This window comes from Anabrus simplex, chromosome 2, assembly GCF_040414725.1.
Source record: "Anabrus simplex isolate iqAnaSimp1 chromosome 2, ASM4041472v1, whole genome shotgun sequence".
In the NCBI taxonomy this organism is placed as follows: domain Eukaryota; kingdom Metazoa; phylum Arthropoda; class Insecta; order Orthoptera; family Tettigoniidae; genus Anabrus; species Anabrus simplex.
In genome coordinates this window covers 9,158,739-9,179,557 of record NC_090266.1, presented here as the reverse complement: position 1 = coordinate 9,179,557, position 20,819 = coordinate 9,158,739, and positions in this window count along the sequence as shown.

The following is a 20,819-nucleotide window of genomic DNA, read 5'->3' as shown; positions in this document are numbered from 1 at the left end:
TTCTATCGAACCAGTTATTAATTTTACAAACATGTCTAATATAATCAGAAAGAATGCCTTCCCAAAGCTTACATACAATGCATGTCAAACTTACTGGCCTGTAATTTTCAGCTTTATGTCTATCACCCTTTCCTTTATACACAGAGGCTACTATAGCAACTCTCCATTCATCTGGTATAGCTCCTCCGACCAAACGTTAATCAAATAAGTACTTCAGATATGGTACTATATTCCAACCCATTGTCTTTAGTATATCCCCAGAAATCTGATCAATTCCAGCCGCTTTTCTAGTTTTCAACTTTTGTATCTTACTGTAAATGTCATTGTTATCATATGTAAATTTTATTACTTCTTTGGCCTTAGTCTCCTCCTCTATCTCGACATTCTCCTTGAAACCAACAATCTTTACATACTGTTGTCTGAATACTGCTGCCTTTTGAAGATCTTCACATACACACTCCCCTTGTTCAATAATTATTCCTGGAATGTCCTTCTTGGAACCTGTTTCTGCTTTAAAATACCTATACATACCCTTCCATTTTTCACTGAAATTTGTATGACTGCCAATTATGCTTGCCGTCATGTTATCCTTTGCTGCCCTCTTTGCTAGATTCAATTTTCTAGTAAGTTCCTTTAATTTCTCCTTACTTCCACAGCCATTTCTAACTCTATTTCTTTGCAGCCTGCACCTCCTTCTTAGTCTCTTTATTTCTCTATTATAATAAGGTGGGTCTTTACAATACCTTACCACCCTTAAAGGTACAAACCTGTTTTCGCATTCCTCAACAATTTCTTTAAACCCATTCCAGAGTCTGTTTACATTTTTATTTACCGTTTTCCAGCGATCATAATTACTTTTTAGAAACTGCCTCATGCCTGCTTTATCAGCCATATGGTACTGCCTAACAGTCCTACATTTAAGACCTTCCTTTCTATCACATTTACTTTTAACTACCACAAAAACAGCTTCATGATCACTAATACCATCTATTACTTCAGTTTCCCTATTGAGCTCATCTGGTTTTATCAGCACCACATCCAGGATATTTTCCCTCTTGTTGGTTCCATCACTTTATGAATCAGCTGTCCTTCCCATATTAACATATTTGCCATTTGTTGGTCATGCTTCCTGTCGTTCCCATTTCCTTCCCAATTGACATCTGGCAAATTCAGATCTCCCGCTACAATCACATTTCTTTCCATGTCGTTTCCAACATAGCTGACTATCCTATCAATTAATTCTGAAACCGCGTCAGTGCTACCCTTTCCCGATCTGTACACTCCAAATATATCAAGCTGCCTATTATCTTTAGAAATGAGCCTTACACCTAGAATTTCATGTGTCTCATCTTTAACTTTTTCGTAGCTTACAAATTCTTCTTTCACCAGAATGAACACTCCCCCTCCCACCATTCCTATCCTATCTCTACGATGCACACTCCAGTGCCGTGAGAAAATTTCTGCATCCATTATATCATTTCTCAGCCATGATTCAACTCCTATTACAATATCTGGTAAATATATATCTATTAAATTACTTAATTCTATTCCTTTCTTTACAATACTTCTACAGTTCAACACTAACAATTTTATGTCATCCCTACTTGATTTCCAGTTCCCTGTTCCCTTATCACCGCTCCCTAGGCCATCCCGTTTCCCTGAATGTACCTCCCTATTACCCTTCCAAACAAATTTCCTAACTTATATGTACCACTGCGGTTTAAATGAAGGCCATCTGAGCGCAGATCCCTATCTCCTACCCACCCATTAGGATCCAGAAATTTCACTCCCAGTTTCCCACATACTCACTCCATAGTCTCATTTAAATCCTCAATCACCCTCCAGTCAGTGTCCCTCCTACACATTATTCCACTAATAACAGTCTCCGCTTTCTTAAACTTCACCCGTGCTGCATTTAGCAGATCCCACACATCTCCAACTATGTTGGTACTTATATCAGCTTGCCTTACGTTGTTGGTACCAACGTGAAACACTACCAACTTCTCCTTCCCCTCCTCCCTCTCTTATACTTTCCTCAACATCTGCCTCAACCTAATTCCTGGATAACATTCTACCCTGGTTCCTCTTCCTCCACACACTTTCCCCACGTGTCTAACGATGGAATCCCCCATGACCAGAGCCTCAACCCTCCCCACCTCATCTGACCCCCTCCCCTCCTGGTCAGCCCTATCTTCTCTCACTGCTGCAGATGCTACTTCCTCCTCCCTTTTCTCCTTCCCATGACCCTGTTCAACCTGTCTTTTCCTATCCTCTACTCTACATTTCCCTTTCCTACCTTTTCCCTTCCTCCTACTTCCACGCATCTCAGCAACAGTTCCCTGTCCCTCATCTTTCCTCTGTTGTTCTACCTGGAGTGACTCGTACCGATTTCGCACAGACACCTGCCCTTAATTCTGATCCTGAATAGAGTCCTTAACCTGCAATCTCCTTCCCCTTAGAACATTAGACCACCTGTCTTCTACAACTCCTCCCTTTCCTTCCCCTCCCTCTTGTACACCTACTGTAACCTGTACATTGTTTGAGGGAGTCCTATCTTCCTTCCTGTCTTCTGTGAGAATCCTAATTATCTCCCTCAAACTTTCAAACTCCTCCCTCATACCCCCCAATGCCTCACCACACCAACAATAAGTACACTCGCGCTCCTTAGCCATTCTTTACGGGGAAAAAAAATAAATTAAAAATATAATAACTTATTTGCAAAAAATAAATGAACGACGGGATACATTGTCTGGGATAGTACACAACAATAAGGTAATTAATATACGACTACACTACAATACTACTTAGTCGTGCTCTATTTTTTTAAATTCTACAACCCCTAACAAGAAAAGAAGGTATTAAAATTAGGAATATTAGGCAGTACCATATGGCTGATAAAACGGGCATGAGGGAGTTTTTAAAAAGTAACTAATATCGGTGGAAAACGGCAAATAAAAATTTGAACCGACTCTGGGATGGGTTTAAAGCAATTGTTGAGGAATGTGAAAACAGGTTTGTACCTTTAAGGGTGGTAGGGAATGGTAAGGATCCACTATATTATAACAGAGAATTAAAGAGACTGGAAAGGAGGTGCAGACTGGAAAGAAATAGAGTTAGAAATGGTTACGGAAGTAAGGAGAAATTAAAGGAACTTACTAGGAAATTGAATCTAGCAAATAAGTCAGCTATGGATAACATGATGGCAAGCATAATTGGTAGTCATACAAATTTTAGTGAAAAATGCAAGGGTATGTATAGGTACTTTCAGGCAGAAACAGGTTCAAAGAAGGACATTCCAGGAATCATTATGAACAAGGGGAGTGTGTATGCGGGGATCTTCAAAAGGCAGAAGTGTTCAGTCAGCAGTATGTAAATATTGTTGTTTACAAGGATAATGTCCAGATAGGGGATGTGAACAACATTAAAGAAGCATTAAAATTTACCTATGATAACAATGACATTTACAGTAAGATACAGCATTTGAAAACTTGAAAAGCAGCTGGAATTGATAAGATTTCTGGGGATATACTATAGTACCATATCTGAAATACTTATTTGATTAGTGTTTGGTTGAAGGAGCTATACCAAATGAAAGGAGAGTTGCTATAGTAGCCCCTGTGTATAAAGGAAAAGGTGATAGACATAAAGCTGAAAATTACAGGCAGTCGGTTTGATATGCATTGTATGTAAGCTTTGGGAAAGCATTCTTTCTGATTATATTAGACATGTTTGCGAAATTAATAACTGGTTTGACAGAAGGCAGTACGGGTTTTGGAAAGGTTGTTCGACTGAAGCTCAGCTTGTAGGATTTCAGCAAGATATATCAGATATCCTGGATTCAGGAGGCCAAATGGACTGTATTGCGATTGACCTGTCTAAAGCATTTGATAGGGTAGATCTTGCGAGACTACTGGCAAAAATGAGTGCAATTGGACTAGAAAAAAGAGTGACTTAATGGGTGGCTACATTTCTAGAAAATGGAACTCAGAGAATTAGAGTAGGCCAAGCTTTATCTGATCCTGTAATAATTAAGTGGGGAATTCCTCAAGGCAGTATTAATGGACCTTTATGTTTTGTTATATGTATGAATGATCAAGATGGTGGCAGGAATGAAGTAAGACGACACGATTATAGGCGGAGCAGTAGATAAATGCGTGACGGATCGTATGATGGACCGGCAACCGCCTCTACGATTCGCCACGTAAAATGAGGAGAGAAGTACGAGTTATAGGTGGGGGTAATATCTAACCCGGGAGGAGTGGCTGATAGCGGTGCTGGGTGGGATGGGTCTCTCCTCACAGGGAATGTCGCGTGCAGCCAAAGTTTCTTTTTCTTTATGTTTAGTTAGCTGTAGAGAGTAGATATGGGTTAGTACATTAGAATTAAGGTAGGGGATACCCTAACATGCGGAGGTGTTCCTCGCATACCAGAGTCATCTCAATAGTTTTAGACAAGTTGGTGCAGTGATAGGCTGGATTCCGCCGGCACGGACACCACTAAATAAGTAGAGTAGGTAGTAAATTGTTTTGTTTGGTTTATATTATTTTGTGTGGTTTTTTGGGTTCATAGTTAATAATTTTAGTGTATATAGTTAGAGCTTTACATTATATATAATAGTATGTTAGTTTATATTGTTTTGTTTGGTTTATATTGTTTTGTTTGGTTTTTTTGGGTTCATGTGTATTTTATGTTCTTTATTGCCTGTAACCGTTGGTGCAAACTAGGGTGGCAATAAAGAGTTATCTTATCTTATCTTATCTTATCTTATATGTATCAATGATATGTGTAAAGAAGTGGAATCAGTGATAAGGCTGTTTGCAGATGATGTTATTCTGTACAGAGTAATAAATAAGTTACAAGATTGTGAGCGGCTGCAGGGTGACTTCTGTAGTGTTGTAAGATGGACGGTGGACAATGGTATGATGATAAACGGGGTTAAAAGTCAGGTTGTGAGTTTCACAAATAGGAAGAGTCCTCTCAGTTTTAATTATTGCTTTGATGGGTTGAAAGTTCCTTTTTGGGATCATTGTAAGTATCTAGGTGTTTATATATGGAAAGATCTTCATTGGGGTAATCACATAAATGGGATTGTAAATAAAGGGTACAGATCTCTGCACATGGTTTTGAGGGTGGAAAAGACCACAAAACGGGTAAGAGCGTGCGAAGCATAAGCATTAGGGCGTCTCCCCAACTCAGAATCCTGGAGCAAGACGGCTGCGAAGGCTGACGAAGAAGCGTCGGTTTGAACAATAAATGTCTTTGTGAAATCCGGGATGGCCGTCGAAAGCAGTCTGCTGAGAAGCCCCCACTGAATCCTTACTTCCTTGCGCCGGAGTGCGTAAAGAGGCGCCGCGCGCCTGGCAATGTTAGGAACAAATTTTCGGAAGAATTTAACCATTCTGACAAAGCGGGCAACACTTTTAACGTCCTGCGGAGGAGGAAAATCCCGAATGGCCTGAGTCCGGGACTGATTGACCGAGACGCCACTTGAAGGCACAATATGCCCTACAAGGACATTATGAGCTTGGCAAATGACACCTTAGATAGTTTTACGGCCAACCCGGCTTTACTAAGACGTGACAATACTTCATTGAGGTGCTGGAGATGATGTTCGAACGTCTTAGAATAGTTGACCACGTCATCAAGATAGTGATAGAAATAGTTAAACTTAATATCAGAGAACAGCAGATCAAGGAGACTAGTAAGGTCGGCAGCGCCCACGTAAATGACGAAGGGAAGGCGGCAAAGTTCATAAAGGTTCCAGTCCGTCGCAAAGGCCGTTAGATGACAAGACTTCCGCGAGCAGAATCTGGTAATATGTATGATTGAGATCTAACACGATGAAGTACCTAGCACTCTTAAACCATGAGAAACACGTACGTAAATCCGGGAGCGGAACCGACTGCAGGACCACCTTACGATTGAGAGCCCTGTAAACCAGCACAGGCCTATAACCTCCCTGGGGAAGAGAAAGCCGAGGTAGAGGGTGGGATTAACTCTTCCTCAAGCATTTTGTTAATGTTCTCCATTAACGCCTGCATTTCAGGAAGAGATAAGCGGTAAGGTGGAAACCTGATGGAAACCGAATCCGTAACCTCTATCTTATACTCTAAGATAATCGACATCCCCAAATTCTCAGTAAACACATCCGGGTATGTCTCGCACAACTCCCCAGTACACTGCGCCTGGTCCTCAGTCAAATGGCTAAGATGCGACACCACTTCGTCCTGATGCGGTGATGCCAACAACACTGAAGCAGAACTATGAATATGTAAAGGGATTTTAGTAGTTTGACAAAACTTGAACCAGTAGGAGCGTACCTGTATATCCAAAACCAATCTAGAATGAACGAAAAATTCGAACCGAGAGTAGCAGAATGCGGTAACTTACTCGCTACGTACAAAGGAAATTTCCAAGTGAAATTGGATCACGGATTTTGCACTTTACCACACCCAAACCGCGATTCTGGAAAAATTAGCTGAAACAAAGGAAAGCGAAACCGGAGACAAATAGGGAAGTTTTCAGGCGGATTTATGCAAGGCAAACCATCTTTCACTAATAAATGACACTACACTGCCAGCATCAAGAAGGGCGAAGAGTGGCTCATTATTTATTTCCTCCTCAACCAAGGGAATCAAACCCTTAACTGCCATGGATATCCCTGAACAGCCCACAGGACAGATGGGAGAAGATTCACGGAAAGAAAAAGATTTATTTTGGTCAACAGGGGAAGATAATTTAACACCATTGGGCTCAACTACCTCTCGCTGCAGTCAGGTAATATTTGGAGCCACGACATGACCGCACCGAAAACATAGTTCTAGACGGAACCTCTACCCTAGAACTCGCACTAAAACCCTGCGCAAATGATCGGGGGACCACAGCTATAACACTTTCTCACATTAGGATCAACACGGGGCAAACTTGTAACACGAAGCGAGTCCGCGTGGCGAACACCTTCAGCAGATACCCCCATCGCTTCCAACTATGAGCGGTATCATTGGAAAATGCCCTCTACGATCGTAAGAATGATCTCCTTCTCAGTATAATATAACGCAAACACCCTGGCGTAAAATATGACATCAGAAATAAATTCAGTTAAAGGCTCATCCGAGCGTTGAACCCTGAAGTAAAATCTCAGCACTAAAGAGTTGAGAGCCCTAGCCGGAATAAAATGGGTAGGTGAGCAAATGGGCGTGAAACTGCTGAAGTGACAACTGTTCAGAAATAGCATTAATTATTTTATCGGAAAGCACTCCTGTAGTATGTGGATAAAGAATTTATAATATTTGAACGTGAGTTAGTCCGAACACTAGGACATGATGTTGAACTTCAACAAAAAATCCGAAGAATGCGACTTCATCATCAGCGGAATTTACCGAATAACAAGGAATATTTACCAACATAATATTTAATGGATGAGGGATGATAGAAAAAGGTAAATTCAAAGAGGGCAAGGTTGATTGTTGAATCGAGGAATTAGCCTGGAGGGGAACCATAGGTACTGCCCCCATCATGCCGGACTCAGCTCGCCGGTGAGCGAGTGTCTCAGAGGTAGACCATTCGCTTATCGGCTGTGCAGAAAATTTTAAAGGCAGGAATAGATGAAGGACTAGCGACAAAAGAAAAGAAGCTAAAATTGGTTTATACATTTATTAAAAACTATCACTCTTCCAATAAACAATTAAATTTACAAAATCTGGGACTAATTCTTGAAAATCTCTTCTCCTCGTGCTATCGTCTATAAGGAATCTTGATCAAATTAAAGCTCAACGAGTGTTCTTGTCTGTAATAATAATAATAGGGATCATTAATTTACTATAAACTGGATTGAAAATCAAAATACTACCTGGTATCACTCTCTCCAATAATTATAATTAAATTGCTTAAATTAAAATATTCCTTCTGGATCTCACTTAATTCTACAAGAAAATGATCATTTTCTTTCCCTTATTAAAATTATTGAAAAATGTTTAATGCAAGAAATTGTGATTAATAAGTCTTCCTTAGACCTTCCTTTCATGAATCAATTCATTTTTATAATTATTAAGTGACTGAACTTCTCACAATTAATTCTTCTTTGATCTCATATCAACCTAAACGTTACTCGTTATTATGCAATAAGTGACTGTACAATAACTAAAAATTCAGCCTCGTGACATCAATCCACGGACGTTGCCTTCTCTTATTCAATTTATTTTAGTGAATTAGATCCCAATCTACCTTAAATTATAATAAAATCTTCTAAAAATTCATAATTCATCAAATCACGGACACGCGAAAATAACGTAAATCGGTCAAAATTTGACGTGCGCAGTGGAGAACATCATCATAAAACCATTCAAGAAAATTCACAAAACACAGAATATAATCAAATCCCACATCACACATTCACACATAGGTACACGACAGTATTACAATATTATTTACACGAACACTAACCCATTATTATTCAATTTTGGATTTATTCCAAATTAGGGAAATCATTCTCTAGATGACAATATCATGTATATTCCAGGTATCGATCTAGGATGTGATAGAGTTGAGGTTATCACTTTTATGCAGAAATTAATTATACAACGATGTTCAAGGGAATCCTTTAAACAGAAATCATTCAAAATAAGCAAGTAAAATACCTACAGCACAGGTCAAAATATTAGAATACGCGCTTACGGTACATGAGTTGCGGCATTTATTCTTATTCTCCTACTATATCGTGGCTCTCGATTAATCTGCACTCAAGCTCGAAGAAATCATGTCCAGTGACACATTTCTTCCAAACATGACTCTAATGGATGCATAAATTATCACACAAAATATAATGTCCATCTGCAAGTCATAATCAAATTAATAGCACAGTAAAATATACGTATAATTCATCATTACTCCGTCCGGAGGATGCCATGTTCCAGGCCTACTTTACATAAAGTGAGCACACGATAATTCTTTCCAAGAACAAACCAACATTAAACCCATGACTTTATTCAAATTTTAGCCCGTAATTAGGTTTAATTATTTTTACTCATTATTATTATTATATTTATTGACCGTGCCTTATCACACTTGCAAAGCTATTGTACGAAATTATTCAGATGACTCTAAACGAACTAAAGTCCACAGAAATGTCGTATAATCGTAGAATGAAATTTGACACTTAGAAAAATACTAGAACACTGTCCTAATCTGTCTCAATTAATTTTCAAACTATTTCGAAATCATTCAAGATTAACGCAGAGGTCATTTACTTTTATTTCTCCTGCCGTCTTAAATTTTTAGGACAGTTGAGGTCTCTCTCGATGACATTCACTCTTATCTCTAACTAATAGAACCGAATACACATTCATTCCAGAGCACAAACTACCTCCCACCGAGGAAAGAAGAATGAAAAGTCAAACTACTGCTAAACTAATAGAAAATCTAAATGAATAAGGTAAGGTCTCGTTTTACAGACATATTACAGAAAGATAGAAAAATGAATTCTTAAAGAATACTCATGTGGCTGGTGTTAACTGGATTCTGGCTGATGACCTAGTACGTGGTCACGTCACCTTCCATCGAACAAAGTCTTGCCCATGTCGGCGCCTTACATAATTAGTGACTCATGGAGGAGATGAAGGTGCACAGGAAACAGTAGGATTCATCTCGGAAAGGGATAGCCATCTTGAAGCGAGCTCGAACCAACGACCTTCTTTCTTCTGAGTTCTCGTAGAAAAGCTGAAACTAATAAAAGTCTTAGCAATAGTCCAGGATACACACGCGATGTTTAATAATTTGGAGATGGACACTTATCTTATGACAGTCATAAATAAATCGTAGAGAAGTTTTTCAAATGCCTGAATTGCAGTTTATTCAGTCCTCAGTGCATTCTCTAATGCAAAATCTCCCAGTAAAGCAAACGACGTCCAGTCTCGACCGTAGCTGCATTCAGAGTAACGCTCAAATCAAGTGTTCAGAAGTAAAAACCCTCTATAAAATTTCCTTTGGAATTACCATAAATTCACTGTCTTAAGACGGAGGTGTGCCTCTTGATTATATCTGATTGGTGGATCTGTTGCATTCCTGTGAAGGTTGTCATTTTTATTGGCTGCCCTAGTTTCACGTCACACGACCTTGCAATTATTGATCGATTGTAATCACGCTGCCCACCCGATCACGTGGCACACACACATGTGTCTGAAGGACACCTAACAGGAATTTCACCCTGCTTCCTCGTTCTCTTGGTAGGTCGGGGAAACCGGTTCGCAGGCGGCTTGTTCACGCTAGCACGGGAGTGTAAAATATCACCCTCCTGGCGATCGAAATAATGTTTCAACTCACTGATGAAATAAATCATTCTCCCTTAATAAATTATTTCCACTTTTGTAGGGAACATATTCTCCCTTGGTTAAATAATGATTTGATCAGAAGATGGAATCATTATTACAGGAAATCTCCAATTAACATGTTCCCTGAATATTTAAGTGGTAATCATGTGTCACTCAGTTTTAACCTTGATCTAGGGTTCCGTTCCGGCACGAAGCCTCGCGTTATCTGCTTCAAGTGCAGCACCAAGCAGTCGAACTTGATCCATTACCTTTCCTTGCATCTCACGGCATTCTTCACAGATCTCATCTTGTAAATTTACTTGGGTTGAGGCACGGCGGTAGGTTGGATCCTCACTTATATCCCGTCTCTCTCCATTTCTGCAATAATTTTTCCTACACGAGAGTGAAATTTCTCAGGGATCGGATAAGGCTTCCTTTTAAACGGAGTCCAATCTGTGGCTAACAGAGAATATTTAAAGTCAGGGATCTGGCCTGGTTTATCATCAAACAGTTATTTATACTTTAACAATAACTCTCGGAGTCGGCCTCTCTCTTCTTCCATTCCTAAAGCTTGGTTAACCTTAGAGTTTATGAGGTCATACGGGTGTGTTGCATCATCGCCCTCTTCTATGATATTATTCAGGGCCTGGTTTACCTCTTCTGTGGCCTCCTGGTCTTCGGATTCCCACGATGTCGAGGCGTTATTAATGAGAAACACACTCTGATCAGCTATATCGGCTGGATTATCCATGGCCGTTTCAAATGTTTCATCCAATCGAAAAAGAATCAGGTTGAAATTTAGATCAATATTGGCATGGTAAGATGTCAAAAAGTCAACTCCTAGAATGATGTTAAATTTTATATTTGACATAGCCAAGAATACGTTCTGAAATTTAGTATTTCCGATTTCAACGTCCAACCGTGTCTGTAGTTTGCATGCCACAGTCTTATCCGGGATAATTCCTTTTATTTTAATGTGAGATACTGGTATAATCGGGATATCATGTCTGTCCTTTAAATCATTTAGGAAAGAAGTTGAGATGACATTAATTGTAGATCCAGTATCAACTAAACATTTCACTCTTATGCCACATACCCTAGCCAAAATTATAGGTAGTGTTTTTAGGTAGTTTGTGTTCGACTCCTGATTTTCTTCCAGTAGGTCATATGATCTTGTCATCCAGGAATCTATCTGAACAACACTCCATTCCTGCGTTTCACCATTAATATAAGGGTTAGTGTCGAGACTATCTCCTTCTAATTCAGGGTTTTTTTATGGCACCTTGATTGTACCCATCATCTTCAGGATGTCCTTTATCTTCCCTTTGCTTTGTTCTCTGGTACTCCAAGCTCTCCGCTCCAACGATATCAGGGTTAACGTCCTGATCATGTATAGCCCGATGCCTTTTCTTACGCTCTTGGCTGGACTGCTGGAGTTCACGCAGATACTTCTCTCTATCTTCCTCCCTCCAGATTCTCTTCCGTCTCTCAGGTCTTCTATTCTCTGGCTCTCTTCTCCATCTGTCCCGGTTGTTCTCGTATGGTCTTCTTCGGACATTACGTCTGGAATAATTCCATTCTTCCTCATCTCGGCGTCCTGGTCTCGGAGATCGGTCTCTGGGTGGTCTTCCTTCAACATTTCTACCCCAATTTCTCCCTTGGTTAACAATGTTCCTTTCTTCAGGTCTGGTGACATTGGCTTGGAACACTTGTTGTTCTTGACCGTGGTTCTTTAGATGTCATGTCAAGTTGTCGTAATATGGCCTCAGCTTGAATTGCTGTTTGTACATTTGAAGCGATCATAATTCGTTGCGTCTCTGCTGCAAGTTGCCTGGTAATAACTTTTATTAACTCACCTTCCGTTGGAGGCGTGTCTAGCTCCCGTAATTTACGTAGCTGGCTGGAGAAAAAATCAGAAAATCGTGTTGGTGTGGATAGAGCATACCTCTTAGCATACAACTCTGTCTTGAGGTTATGTTGAATGTCTGTGTTCCAATATTTTTCTAAGAAAGCCCTCTTGAATCCTTCAAAATCGTCGAACGAATATCGGAATGCTGTAAACCACGTCAATACAGAATTCTCCAGATATCCTTCCGTCACTCGCAGTTGGCGCTCTTCAGGGATCTTATTGTCACGAAAATATTCCTGTAGTTCATTAATGAAGCTCCTGGGAGTTACCCCTTTCACGTTATTAATTTTTTTTGGATGGTCTTCTTGCATTCGAATTATGTTTACTATCTGCGTTTGACCTGACTTTCTCCTCCGCTATTATATCCTGGAGCTGGATTGGTGACATTTACATGGTTATTGGTAGTCATTCGGTCGTCATGCTTCGGAGCTGAAGATAGGATTTCTCCGGACACCTTCTTCTCTAATTTACCTTGCCTCTCTAACAAAGTGTTGGTCGCAATATTATGGCTTTCGCCCTGCAACTTAAGCAACTGTAACTCTTTAGTGAGTTCCTGGATTCCATTCTGTAGTTCTTGTTTATATGATTCCGAACTAGCTTTGACCTCTCCTATTTCTTTATCTATTGAGGTTTTCATAGTTTTTAAACTCTGTTGTGTCTCCTCAATCGCTTCGTAAAAATATTCAAGTCGCACTGAGTTTGTGACTTGGGCTACCTTTATTTCAGCAATAACGCCCTTTTCTACTTGTTGCATGGTTTCAAAAATTTTTTGTGAATTTTGTAGCCCACGCGGCTTTGGTTGCTGTTAAGTCCTGGGCATTATCATCGATTTTCTCCTCAATTGCTTGAAATTTATCTTGCACCTCGTCCTTATACTTGCCTAATCCGTGCAATATTCCAGTTTGTACTTTAGCTAGCCTCTACTAAATTCTTTGGACATAGCTGACATGGAGTTATCGATTCCGGCCTGGATTTCTCCCTTTAAATTAAAAAATTTTGCTTCACGGATACCAATTCACTTTGAACTGAAGCTAACTTCCCGTTAAATAATTTAACGTCCATGTGCAACTTTTCAATATTTTCTTCGGTCTTGATTTGAATTTCCTCAATAGTGTCTTTGAGTTCCCGTTTTAACTTGTTCTGATTTTCGGTAAGTTCATCCTTAAGTTCCTGTTTTAACTTATTCTGATTTTCGGTAAGTTCATCCTTAAGTTCCTGTTTTAATAACTCACTATTTTCACTAAGTTTTGGCTCTAACGACATACTATTTTCACTAGGTTTTTGCTCTAATAATTCAATATTTTCACTAAGTTTTTGCTCTAATTTAGTTTGGTTCTCATTCATTTCCCGTTTTAAATTATTTTGTAAGTCTGACACTACTCCGTCTAGGAGTCTGCGTAAATCCTCCATCGTTACGGTACTTATTTTCCTTTGAAATAAACGGCAATTCAGACATGGGAGGACTAAGTTCCATGGCCACGTACCAGAATCCAATTCATCAGTCACACGTGGATTGAAGTCACAGCCTTCAGAGAAGATTAACGTCGCAAAATACAATCCTACAGCCTAAGTCCAAATTATGCGGAAAATAGCCGCTTAAAAAAATTTTGACAACTATCATCCTGATTTTGTTTATAATTAAACAACAAGGCCCTTCCTAAACGTTAACATGAGTGTAGTTCGCCACAAAATTTTGGGCTAATAAATGTCTCAATAATAACCTGGAAATTTTTTTATTTGTCGCCGCATCTTGTTTTAGTCCAAATTCTGGACTACAAGATCGAGTCCTTTTATTGGTACAGCCAATAAATCGGGCCTAACCACGTTGGCCGCCAAATCAAAACCTGCCCCCATCATGCCGGGCTCAGCTCGCCGGTGAGCGAGAGTCTCAGAGGTAGACCATTCGCTTATCGGCTGTGCAGAAAATTTTAAAGGCAGGAATAGATGAAGGACTAGCGACAAAAGAAATGAAGCTAAAATAGGTTTATACATTTATTAAAAACTATCACTCTTCCAATAAACAATTAAATTTACAAAATCTGGGACTAATTCTTGAAAATCTCTTCTCCTCGTGCTATCGTCTATAAGGAATCTTGATCAAATTAAAGCTCAACGAATGTTCTTGTCTGTAATAATAATAATAGGGATCATTAATTTACTATAAACTGGATTGAAAATCAAAATACTATCTGGTATCACTCTCTCCAATAATGATAATTAAATTGCTTAAATTAAAATATTAATTCTTATTAATTCTCATTTGATCTCATATCAACCTAAACGTTACTCGTAATTATGCAATACGTGACTGTACAATAACTAAAAATTCAGCCTCGTGACATCAATCCACGGACGTTGCCTTCTCTTATTCAATTTATTTTAGTGAAATAGATCCTAATTTACCTTAAATTATAATAAAATCTTCTAAAGATTCATAATTCATCAAATCACGGACACGCGAAAATAACGTAAATCGGTCAAAATTTGACGTGCGCAGTGGAGAACATCATCATAAAACCATTCAAGAAAATTCACAAAACACAGAATATAATCAAATCCCACATCACACATTCACACATAGGTACACGACAGTATTACAATATTATTTACACGAACACTAACCCATTATTATTAAATTTTGGATTTATTCCAAATTAGGGAAATCATTCTCTAGGTGACAATATCATGTATATTCCAGGTATCGATCTAGGACGTGATAGAGTTGAGGTTATCACTTTTATGCAGAAATTAATTGTACAACGATGTTCAAGGGAATCCTTTAAACAGAAATCATTCAAAATAAGCAAGTAAAATACCTACAGCACAGGTCAAAATATTAGAATACGCGCTTACGGTACATGAGTTGCGGCATTTATTCTTATTCTCCTACTATATCGTGGCTCTCGATTAATCTGCACTCAAGCTCGAAGAAATCATGTCCAGTGACACATTTCTTCCAAACATGACTCTAATGGATGCATAAATTATCACACAAAATATAATGTCCATCTGCAAGTCATAATCAAATTAATAGCACAGTAAAATATACGTATAATTCATCATTACTCCGTCCGGAGGATGCCATGTTCCAGGCCTACTTTACATAAAGTGAGCACACGATAATTCTTTCCAAGAACAAACCAACATTAAACCCATGACTTTATTCAAATTTTAGCCCGTAATTAGGTTTAATTATTTTTACTCATTATTATTATTATATTTATTGACCGTGCCTTATCACACTTGCAAAGCTATTGTACGAAATTATTCAGATGACTCTAAACGAACTAAAGTCCACAGAAATGTCGTATAATCGTAGAATGAAATTTGACACTTGGAAAAATACTAGAACACTGTCCTAATCTGTCTCAATTAATTTTCAAACTATTTCGAAATCATTCAAGATTAACGCAGAGGTCATTTACATTTTTTCTCCTGCCGTCTTAAATTTTTAGGACAGTTGAGGTCTCTCTCGATGACATTCACTCTTATCTCTAACTAATAGAACCGAATGCACATTCATTCCAGAGCACAAACTACCTCCCACCGAGGAAAGAAGAATGAAAAGTCAAACTACTGCTAAACTAATAGAAAATCTAAATGAATAAGGTAAGGCTACGTTTTACAGACATTTTACAGAAAGATAGAAAGATGAATTCTTAAAGAATACTCATGTGGCTGGTGTTAACTGGATTCTGGCTGATGACCTAGTACGTGGTCACGTCACCTTTCATCGAACAAAGTCTTGCCCATGTCCGACGCCTTACATAATTAGTGACTCATGGGGGAGATGAAGGTGCACAGGAAACAGTAGGATTCATCTCGGAAAGGGATAGCCATCTTGAAGCGAGCTCGAACCAACGACCTTCCTTCTTCTGAGTTCTCGTAGAAAAGCTGAAACTAATAAAAGTCTTAGCAATAGTCCAGGATACACACGCGATGTTTAATAATTTGGAGATGGACACTTATCTTATGACAGTCATAAATAAATCGTAGAGAAGTTTTTCAAATGCCTGAATTGCAGTTTATTCAGTCCTCAGTACCTTCTCTAATGCAAAGTCTCCCAGTAAAGCAAACGACGTTCAGTCTCGACCGTAGCTGCATTCAGAGTAACGCTCAAATCAAGTGTTCAGAAGTAAAAACCCTCTATAAAATTTCCTTTGGAATTACCATAAATTCACTGTCTTAAGACGGAGGTGTGCCTCTTGATTATATCTGATTGGTGGATCTGTTGCATTCCTGTGAAGGTTGTCATTTTTATTGGCTGTCCTAGTTTCACATCACGCGACCTTGCAATTATTGATCGATCGTAATCACGCTGCCCGCCCGATCACGTGGCACACACACATGTGTCTGAAGGACACCTTACAGGAATTTCACCCTGCTTCCTCGTTCTCTTGGTAGGTTGGGGAAACCGGTTCGCAGGCGGCTTGTTCACGCTAGCACGGGAGTGTAAAATCTCACCCTCCTGGCGATCGAAATAATGTTTCAACTCACTGATGAAATAAATCATTCTGCCTGTTACACTTAGAGCAATAAAAGGCATAATTACCCCAAGTGACAGCACCAAGGGTCTGACCGTGTACCAGAGGCACGGTTCAGATACGTGGAAACGTGCTAGACAAAGACAAATTAAAGAAAAAAGGCACTTACCATGAGAAAATAAAACAGGGCCCCCAAAGGAGCGGATAAAATACACCTGGTCATATCAAATTATCACCCCTTTTAAATAAAAACACCAACACCTTGGGGAACAAGATATTTAATCAGGATAATTAAGTGATAAACAAATAGGAAGGAATATCCTCGCTGGAAAATAATAAAATTAAAAATTTAAAAATATTTAAACTCAAATCAAAACCCTACGGTCGACCGTTTATAAAGAGAATAATTATTAGGTTCTTGAAAGACTTAGCAAGATAATGTAGATTTATGAAACCCCTCATGAACTCAAGTTTTCTTACAACCAAAGGTTTTCTTGGTACAGTACAAAAGTTTTTTTTTAACATCCTTTCAACCGTGAGAAACAACCTTGACAGAAACAGTTTTTGATATAGATACTGAAAACCCCTTTTTAGGATGTGTCAAACGACCCCCTGCAAGGATGGATAGGTATTACGTGCACTTTTCAAGAAATGAAAATAATAATAATAATAATCACCGAAACACCGGGAGGAAAAATGAGCAGAAGGTAAATTTAAAATCACAAAGAAAAATTAAATGGACCTAGGAAATCCGCGGAGAAGGTAGAATTCATCATCGGCACATCAAATACAAATCATCAATCCCATCACAACAACATCAACAACATTAGCATTCCCATGGCAACGACCAACAATCGGTCAAGGGAAGGGGCCAATCACAGGCCGCAAACAACAATAGGCGAAAACTAACAAAGGACCAAGAAAACTGACGCAGAAAATAACCCAAAACACAAAAGGGAAGAATGAAACTAAGTTAAATAAAAATAAAATTAACCAGAGAAGCGAGAAAAAGAAAAGAAAACCGGGACATACTGTACACGTAACACCCACATCCCTGAAGCGACTCGCTTGTTAAATTATTCAGGTTAAATAATAGCTTTTTAGCACAAAACTTTTAGGCCTAGAAAAGTCATAAATAAACGCTAGGTTACCCAATTACATTTTTGAAGAATCCAAAACTTACTTTCACACAGTACGCAAGCCCCAATTTAACAGACATAATTACACATGCTATAATTTCAAATTAACAAGCCAAAAATTTAAAATTCCACAAGGCAAAACTTAGTTTTTTAGATGACGCCAGTTACATGGTGCCGCGCGCACTTTCTGCACATAGGAAAATTTTCAGGTCTTTCACCAAAAATCAGTAAAGGTTTAGTTGTAACAACACTTACAGTCTCTTCCAGATGAAAGTTGTGAGGACAGCTTCGGTAGCATAAGCTACTTACTTACCTAAAAAAAACATAACATGCAAATTCCAGACGAGGAAAAATAAACCAGAAAAACTTGCAGAAATCCCCAGGGCAAAAGCCCCGCGTATGTAACCTTAGCCAGGCTCGAACATTTTCGGTGAAATTATCTCCTTAGGGAGAGAGAAGCCACACACGTCCATCTCTTCCTTTCACCAAACAGCAATGGCGACTTCCCGAGATTCCGCAGTGCCGGCCCCAACGATCACATGTGCGCAGAGGGCAAGCGCCTGAGTGGTACCGTAGCTCGCGAGGTAGTACATACCTACGCCACTAGAGTGCAGGAGAATACAGTCAGGCACCGATAGGACGTGCATACAGTCAGTTATAAGCTTTGAAAAGAAGAAATAACGAAGAGGCGAACCCCTTCTAAGAACACAGTTTTTCCACAGCCATTAGGCTAGTTCAAAAATATTTCCCAAGGGGGAAAAACTGTTACGCAGGTAACAGTCTCCCTCCCCGAAACTTGACATGTCCAGCACATGTTTACCATCATCAGGCGGTGGTCTTGAAGCAAACAAAGTTTTTGGTAGAATAGTCCGAATGTGAAAATGACCACCAATCGCCAACCTCAGTTTATGCACCACCAGCAGAACGAGTCCAACAGTCACTAAGAACCCAAACACATGTGATTTAAATTAAAGAAACAGTACAGTTCACTTACACGACACCAAATGTCTAGCCACTTTCAATAATAATGAAGTTCCATGCACCAAACTGTGCAACACCCAAGTCGCAGGCAAATTATTAATGGTCCAGATCACAGGGAACACTTATTCTCTAGATTTCTTGCTAAACTTTAATGCGAACTATTATCTTCCGCAAGTTCGTATGCGTCATCTGATCGGAGGTTACGCTACCTTGTGGTACATACACACCTTTAGGTAAAGTTCATAACTATTTGCTTTCAGAACTTTAGACCTTCTAGGTCTTAACTGCACCAGATCACATACCTAGACTTAAATTACTACATGTTTGTTAACTTTGTAATATTATAGGACTTGCGTTAGATAAGAAACGCCTTCATTTGGTTTCCACCCTTTGGTTTGGATGGTAACGACAACCCCAAAAAGGAAAAACGCCCAGAAAGGGGAGAGAGAGAAAACAACATTGGTGAGCGTAAAACACAATCACAAGGTCCAACCGGAAAATACTTAACCTAACCTTAAACTAGATTAACATGACTTAAGATTACGGTATGGCACAGGAACAGAATACGATAATTATTTAAACAATCCATACCCAAAAACAAAATTACATTACATTTAAGGCATCATGCCAACAAAAATATATAGGCAAGGATACAATTTTCAATACACAAGGAAAATAATAACCTAGGAAACCAAGATAGTTATCTCCACAAAACACCTTTCAATGCATGCAACCAATCCTACCAGGATGGCTACACAATAACGTCACCATTGACAAACAGAAACCAGGAGGCAACATTACATAGAAAGAAAAACTTACAGACAAGCACCAACTCAAGGGTGCAGAGTAATTGCAATAACAGAAAAGCTAAGAGAAACTCCCGTCCATACATAATATAACGAAACCAAGACCCAGACCAAGGAAAAGGATGTTGAAAAACGTTACACAGAACTACAAGTTAATTAAGCTTACAACCTCCCTAAAATTAAATTTAAAACGGAATAGAACCACCAATCAGTGAGCCAATTAACAAGACTAAACCCTTTAAGTACATGCCCAAGGACAAGAAATAAATTTAGCAATAAATCAATTTTAAAGCCACTTATACATTCCATGCAAGACCCAAATAAACAAGAAGCAGGATTGGATATAGTTTACCCCTTATTTTTTTTATTACCATTAAGAGAAACTCCCAGAAATAGGATACTAGGTAAGAATCAAAATACATGGGTTACAGTAAATAATTACTCAAGACAAGATGAATGTACAGGCTGCGGTTGGAGACTTCAAGATCTTTCAGATGGAGGGTACGCGTATAATTGGTCATCAGCAACGAGCCAAAACAACACCAAGCAAAGAGTAATAGGAGGGTAGCAGAGGTTATGAAACACAATCTTTAACACCATGATGAAACGGGACAGAAATTGGCCGAAAGGAAATAGGAGTGTTACCCAATCTAGAAACACATTTCTCACAATTTTACTGCACATACAAACATATACCTTAACCAAGGGCGACTCAATCAATTAAAAGGTTCGATAAAGCACCTCAATCAAGCCAACGCTTTTGAATATGGGAGCACAGATCTGACAAGATTCCCTACCGGCTATCCACCCGAAACCTCGGACAAATCCAGACTAGAACAGGGTGATATCCGAGACTCACGCTGTGGCCACTCAGTCACAGGTAGCTCGCCAACAATAGTACGAGGGAAATAAGACATGAAAGGTAGGTCACGAACCAGGTAACTAGAAAACACTCCAAATAACAGAGAAATAAGAAACACCACCAAACCAACACATCACCAGATAGTGGGAAGGTTTCAGTGCCGCCTATGAAGCACCAGCTGATCCCATACTCAACTGGAGCACCGTAGGACGACAAGATGATGAACGATAGCCAAGGTTTTCAAACACTCCAGAAGGAAAAGGACCAATAGGCTGGCAGGTTATTTCGAGAAGAACATTATAGTATAGGATAATTGCATGATGACGACAGATTA